Source organism: Trichechus manatus, unplaced genomic scaffold, assembly GCF_000243295.1.
Source record: "Trichechus manatus latirostris isolate Lorelei unplaced genomic scaffold, TriManLat1.0 scaffold00058, whole genome shotgun sequence".
In the NCBI taxonomy this organism is placed as follows: Eukaryota; Metazoa; Chordata; class Mammalia; order Sirenia; family Trichechidae; genus Trichechus; species Trichechus manatus.
The window spans coordinates 6,750,634-6,758,178 of record NW_004443994.1 but is presented as its reverse complement, the minus strand read 5'-3'; the positions used below and the strand labels follow the sequence as shown (position 1 = coordinate 6,758,178).

The window sequence follows — 7,545 nt, the reverse complement described above, 5'->3', positions numbered from 1 at the left end:
TTTGAATTTTGTTCTACATTTTTCTCCTACCCTCTGCAGGACCTTCTACTGCGATCCCACTCAGAGTGATCAGTAGTGGTAGCTGGGCACCATCTAGTTCTTCTGGTCTCAGGCTAGTGGAGGCTGTGGTTCATGTGGTCTGTTAGTCTTTTGGACTAATTGTTTCCTTGAGACTTTGATTTTCTAAATATAAAGTCTAATCTTAGAATTAATGGAAGATTTAATGCAAATTACTGTTTATATTTTCTTGCTACTAGTAGTTTACTTGTTTTTTTTGAAGGTCTTAGATGCATTTTAACCATAATAACATCAAAGACTATTACTTATTTAAAACATACTCTGCGGACCAGGTTTCGTTTTAGGTACCTAGGCCATATTCTATCTCATTTTTTACAAAAGAAATATTGTTCACATTTTACAGATGAGGAGTGGCAGAGACTAAATGACTTGGGTAAGCCAGATTTTGAACCCCCAAATACAGTTCTCTATTAATTCTAGCTTAAAAGTAGATGTCCTCATAAAAAATGCAAAAAGCCTGTTTAATGTGAAAGGTGATTCTTAACAGCAGTGCAAGGGTGGGTGAGAAATCCCTCCTAGTCTGTGATCTTCAAATGAATGAAACGTGGGCTTTCACAACCTTGTGAAATGTTTCCACACCCGCGTCCTCTTTTTGCTGTATTTTGTGGTGAGGCTTGATGTGCTCACCACAGAGGGGCTTTAAGAATGGATGGAAGTTTAGCCCCAAGGTAACTGAGGATGCTGGGGCCAGAGCTGTGTGGTCATGCTGTCAGCCAGGTGTGGGGGTGGGCCAGGCCTTAGAGGTGGTGCCCATCTTGTCTCTGTAGGCAGAGAGGGCAGTGGAGGGAAGAGCGGAGTCCAGCTGCTCTGCCCACCTCATGCCCACTGTGCCTTCTTCCCCGTTCCCACTGGGTCTTCCTTTCCGTGGAGTTGCCACCTACAAGCTCAGATGGTTCATGAGGAATCTTCCTCCTTTCTTTTCTTGCTACTAGCAGCCATAGCATGTTGGGTCTTCAGTTGATCTTGGGTCTCAGGATAAAATTCTCTTTTCTAGAGACAGCCTGCTAATCATAAATAATGATACCTTTTATACTGTACAGGTACATTTCTCATTTAAGTCCTGAAACAACCCTGTGATGTAGGTAAGGTTGGTTTGTTATTATCACCTTCTTACAAATGAAGAAACTGAGGCTCCACTCTGGTCTAAATCTCCATGCTTTTCTTGTCTGACCTACTGTAAGAATCTTAACTGATCTTCTTCCATCTACTCCGGCCTTCCTTCAGTCTGTTCTTCCTGTAGTATCCAAGGAAATCTTTAAAAGCCCAATGTGATCATGCTCAAACCCCTTTTCGAGCCTTATTCCTCCCGCCAGTGCCAGGGACCTAGAGGGGTCCGTCTCCCTATAATGCTGCCCCTCACCTGACCCTTTAAACCTATCCTTTTTCTTCAGAGCTCTTATCACAGGGTGTGATTACGTGCTTGTGCTTATTCGATTGTCAGTTTCTCCCACTAGACTCTAAGCACACAAGGGCAAAGAACGTGTCTCTTTGCTTTGCCATTATACCCCCAGTGCCTGGCACATGAAAGTTTGTTGAAAGAAGAAATGAAGATCAGGAAATTAAGTGTCTTGCCTAAAATAGTAAATGGTGCTACTTTTAGAATGCAAGCTCCATGAGGGCAGGATTTTGGGCTTCTTTTTTCACTGCTACATCCTTGGCATCTTCTACAGTGCCTGGGACGAATTAGGTACTCAGTAAATATTTGTTGAATACAGATAGTGCTTGAATGTGATTCCAAAGATTTCTCCAAATCCAGGACTTTGCCCCTTCCTTGTGCCAAGTCTGGCTGAAAACGGGTGTTTGGAGTTATCCAGTCTTTCTGTGTAGTAGAGATATCTGAGAGTTGCTGTTGTTACTCAGTTAGGTGGCTTTCTATGTGTACAGGTCTTAAAGGGCATCCAAATGTCATCAGACAAACAACAGTATCTGTTCTACATCCTGTACACCCCTTGTTATAGCCTGCCAAGCTAGATATTTGTGTCATCCATCCTGTCTCTTTTCTAAATCCCCTGAATAACATATTGAATTGCCATCAGAACAATTCCTCTTCCAGCTTTGTATTTAACCATTTGCAGACTTAATGGTGTGTATTTTTCCAAAAAAATCCACTTAAATGGCAGCTGGAGACATTTTAATGATCTGTTAGAAAACCATTTCATGGTGGAGGTACAGAAACCTAGATATTATTTACTGTTTGAGTTTCGGGAATGGTTATTTTTTATTCCACTTAGTATCATGTCAGTCTTTAATGTGTTCAAATTCATCAAATATTTTCCTGATTTTTTCCTTCCCCCTGTTTGGAGGCTGAACGGTATCAGTGTTAGGATCTGATAACACACAGGTTGGTGCTTCATTTTGCCCTTCGCATTTTCAAGGAACTTTGAGTCATACAGTATTACCAAGGATTGTTCACTTATTACAGCTGCCACCCACGGGCCTGAAGTCAGCTCACGGTTTGTGACCAGTAATGATTTGTGCAGGGTGCAAATGTCAGCATGGAAGTACTACTGTCCAGTGGCAGTCGTGACAGGCTCCCCTTGCTCTTGGAAAAAAAGTTACGTTTTGAGAGATTGAGTGTTGAGGTACAGAAAGATGGCCCCCAATTTGTAGTGACAGACCTGGAGCTGGAAGGCAGAGTAGTGGTCATGGAAATAGACCTCGTGTCTAGCCCTGACTGTGCCATATTACTTTCGGCAAGTGTTGGTCTTGGGGCCTCTTCTAACTTGAAAAGCCATTCCTAAATCTTTAGCATGTTAACTTGTATCATTGAGAAATTGATTGGCTACAGGTTAATTGAGATTTAGTTCTGATATTGAATAGTCTCATGGATATAGCTTGGTGTGTTAGCCATGTAAAGTGTAGTTAGTCGTTTTTTTCTTACTGGCTCATAGTCTGCTGCTACACATCCATTTTGCAACAGTTTTGCTTTAACATAGAGCAAGATTTATTGTTTTAGAAAACAGTGGCAACCCTGGGAATATTGTTCTCATCCATTCTTTTTGAACATGAACATTGGTTTAACCCACGATGGTTTTAAGGACTCACTTGGGTAGCGTTTTTTTGGCTGCTCTTGATCTTTAGTGGTACATTTTGTTGGATCATGGAGGAAGGTGGTGGGGCAGCACACTAAGTTTACTGGCTTCAGTAGTGTAGACACAGGACAACTCTGAAGTCGGAAGAATCAGTAGCACAGTCATCTGAATTTTTTTTTTAAACACATTAATCTTTCAGAATTTTTCTCCTGTTGATTTGTGAATACTAAAAGTACTGGTATCCTTTGAATGAATGTGAATGGAGCACATTACTTTCAAATGTGGGCAAAAACGTTATTGACACAGTTGTTTACTGCCCTTGACTCATGGCAACTCCATGTACAGCAGAACAAAATGCTGCCCGATCCTGCATCATCCCCATGATTGGTTGTGGATTGGAAAGTTGTGATCCTTAGGGTTTGCATTGGCTGATATTCCCAAGTAGATCACCAACCTTTCTTCCTAGTCCATCTTAGTCTGGAAGCTGTTCAGCATCATAACAACATGCAAGCCTCCCCTGACAGACAGTGGTGGCTGCGCATTATGTGCACTGGCCAGGAATCAAACCTGGGTCTCCCACATGGAAAGCGAGGATTCTACACTGAACCACCATTGGGCTCACATTACACAGTAGACCCCAAATTATGCTTCTTTCACCATCTCAGAGTATCTTTGTATTCCTAAAGGAAGTGTTTAGTTCATAAAGCCCAAAGAGATCCAGTGAGGTAAAAAAATCCAGGATCAGGAGTTCCCTGTCTTTGCAAAGTGTTATATAACCTCACAGAAGAAAGATGAGTTTGTGTTTCTCTAGTTTTATTTCAAAACTACAACTTTTTGGAAGCCTTTGATCACCTGGCATTTTTCTAATTAGAGAACCAAGCCCTAAATCATCCGGTAAGGCAGTGATGTATGCAAGTTTTGGCCAAAGTTGCAATTTAAGTGAATCAGTGTCTCAACAACACACTTCCTCTCTTACTTTTCTCCACCTTAGGATCCTGTCACCACACCACTGGGAAGGTTAGATGAAAACCCTCCACAGTTTATTTTCTTTTTGAACAAGTTACATTGTGGAGGAACTTTTAAGCTAAAAGAAGAAAACTCTCTCTTTGTTAGAAACAGCAGTGTGTAGTTTCAACTTGTCTTGGACTTCCTCGGAGATGTTTTAAGATCCGGTGTAAACTTGCTGTGGTTTGCCTTTGGGCATCAAACTGTTTAGCTTGGCTGTATTATATCTGTAATTGCTGCGTTTTAATAATTGCCCAATATTCTTGTCAGCAATTTGCAGTCTATATTTTTAATAGAACCATTTGCCTTTCTTTTCCACAAGGTTATTTCAAACCTGATTTAAGCCCCTGGATTAACGCAGCATAGTCCCACAGACCCTCTGCAGCTGTGGGCAGGGGGTGCCACAAGCTCGTTAAATATTCCCACACGCCTCGTGCCAGTTATGATTTATGTGCCATACAGAAATCCTCCGGGAAGCCATCTTCTTCTGAGATCTCCTTATAGGACTTTGTTTTATAAAAATTGCCTTCAGTGTTTGCTGAAGTAGCATATTCTTTTAGAATCAGTCCATTCAGGAAATCTAAGTTTTTGAAGGGAAAAAATAAGGACACGTTCTCTTTGCTGTTGTTGACTTTTTAAGTGAACAGAGGAGGTTTTCATTCCACCTGAGGTGATGTGGTATTATGGTGACAGCAATGTTGAACTTCATGGGATGATTGAATTCAATTTCATGGCTTCCAAAATTATCTTTATAGTTCAGTCAGTTTTTGAGGGAAGACTGTTGTGCCACCAATGCTTCAGCTTGACTCGCAATTTTGTTCTTTAATGATTCCACTCTTAAGCTTGTCTCCTCCTTTGTCTATTGTGGGGTTGCCACGAGTCGGAACAGACTCTACAGCAACTAACAACAACAACGTTTATTTAGCAGTAAACAAAAGATCAAACTGATTCTGAGACAAAACTTTACAATAGCTTAGAATTACCACACCCAAATAAATAACCACACCCTAATTTCTCTACTTTATCCATATAAGTACCGATGGCCTTCGAGTCGATTCCGTCTCATAGCGACCCTGTAGGACAGAGTAGAACTGCCCCATCCGATTTCTATGGCTGTAAATCTTTACAGAAGCCTACTGCCAAATCTTTCTTCCACGGAGTGGAGCGGCTGGTGTGTTTGAACCCCCTACCTTTTGGTTAGCAGCCAAGAGCTTAACACTATGCCACCAGGGCTCCTTATCCATATAAATACCTTAGAGGAAACAGGCAAGTAGTGATAATAATGTTGTTGTGGTGTTGTTAGCTGCCTTTGAGTCGATTCCGATGCTTGGTGACCCCATGTGTTACAGAGTAGAACTGCTCCATAGGGTTTTCTTGGCTGTAATCTTAAAAGAAGCAGATTGCCAGGCCTTTTCTTCCACAGTACTGCTGGGTGGGTTTGAACTGTCAACATTTAGGTTTAGCAGTCAAGCGCAAACCATTTGTGCTGCCTAGGAACCGTCAGTTGCTCATTACGTGTGCTAGGCACTGTTCTAAGCACTTTATGTATATTAACTCTTTTAATCCTCACAACAGCCCATAGGAAAGGTTCATACATGAAGACTTCTCTGCCTAACGTCACCCAGTTGGTAGATGGCAAAGTGGATTCACACCTAGGCAGGCTTTTAACCACTATCCTATAACCTATAATAACTTAATCTTCAGGTATATCTAAGAGATTCTTTTTGAAATTAAAACTTTGTTGTTATTATTTCTGGATAGGCAATACTTGCACATGGTACAAAACCCAAAAGAGAATTTAATGAAAAGGTTCCTACTCCCTCCCACCCCTACCCCCCAATTATCCTATTTCCTTCCTTCTCAGAGGCAACTAGTGTTACTAGTGCAAAGAGCCATTTTGAGTATCTTTTTCTTAATACTTGATGTAATGTACTAAGGCAATTTAATTAGAAACTCATTTTGCCAGTGTTCTTATATTTTCATACTGTTTCTACAAGTGCACAGACTTGCTTTTTCTCTGAAGGTAGTAAGTTGGTTCTGTGGATGTTATTTCCTAGGTAAGGGTAACAAGGCTGCAACCCCCAGCTATTTGAGATGATCCTGCCTTGCCCAGGGCTTTGATCAGGCAGGGTCTTTGAGCTTTTACCCAGTTATTAGATAAGTTTTATTTCTGACAAGAAGGAACCATATCTTATTGTCTTTGGATTATTAGCTCCTTGCACAGTGCCTAGAACATAAAAAACCAAACCAGTTGACATCAAATTGATTCCAACATATGGCCACCCTATGTGTGTCAGAGTAGAACCGTACTCCATAGGGTTTTCAGTGGCTGATTTTTCAGAAGTAGATAGCCAGGACTTTCTTCCTAGGTGCCACTGGGTAGACTCGAACTGTCAACATTTTGTTTCAATTAGTAGCCAAGTGTTAACTGTACCACTCAGGGACTCTGCCTGGAACATAGTAGGTGCTCAATAAATGTTTGTTGAATTGAACAGCTTCTGTGGGTTGTACCAGATCCAGGGGTATAAGGCTGGAAAATATACTGTGGAATAGCTGAATGAGGTAATCTTTAGGGACATGGAAGGGATACTAACGCTAACCACCACGGATCTCTCCATTCAGAGTTACCCATTGGATCCTCTAGTCTAGTAACGAGAAAGTCTCAGATAGGGTTGAGAGGCAGGGAAGGCTTTTCTCCTGTTAAAACATTGGCAAGCAGTTGAAATAAGAATCGTTCCTTTTCATTTTTCAGAATGATTCTAAGTGTGTTTTAATTGGTCTTTGTGATAACCTTGTGATTGTAACATTAGATTGAATCTCTAATCAGAGTTGATAGTGTTTTCTTGCTGACACTAGGGAATGCATGTGTCAAGTGTCATTGATTAATGCCACAGATTAACTGGTGATATTATATTATAGGTGTACCTTGCTTTTCTTCTATATTTGTAAAATTTTTACATAACACCAAAAGATGTAAAATGTCAAAAAGAAGCATGCCATTTGCAAAGTACTTGCCATAAAGATCTTTATTAGTACTGAAACCACAACCCTCCCCCCTCCCCACCTCCATTTGCTTTAGTGCTGTCTTGGCATCTTTTTTTTTTTTTAAATTGTACTTTAGATGAAGGCTTACAGAACACACTAGCTTCTCATTAAACAATTAGTATACATATTATTTTGTGACATTGGTTACCAACCCCAAAACATGTCGACACTCTCCCTTCATGACCTTGGGTACCCTACTACTAGCTTTCCTGTCCCCTCCTGCCTTCTAGTCCTTGCCCCTAGGCTGTTGTGCTCAGTTTGTCTTGTTTTGTTTTATCGGTCTGTCTAATCTTTGGCTGAAGGGTGAACCTGAGGAGTGTCTTCATTACTGAGCTAAAAGTGTGTCTGGGGGCCATACTCTCCCGGTTTCTCCAGTCTCTGTCAG

The 7,545-nt window shown here is 41.1% G+C and overlaps 1 protein-coding gene across 1 annotated transcript in view; it reads left to right on the top strand.

Moving 5' to 3' along the window:
• TGFBR3 (transforming growth factor beta receptor 3) overlaps positions 1 to 7,545 on the top strand; it is a 209,094-nt gene that overhangs the window by 15,930 nt on the left and 185,619 nt on the right. The window lies entirely within an intron of this gene.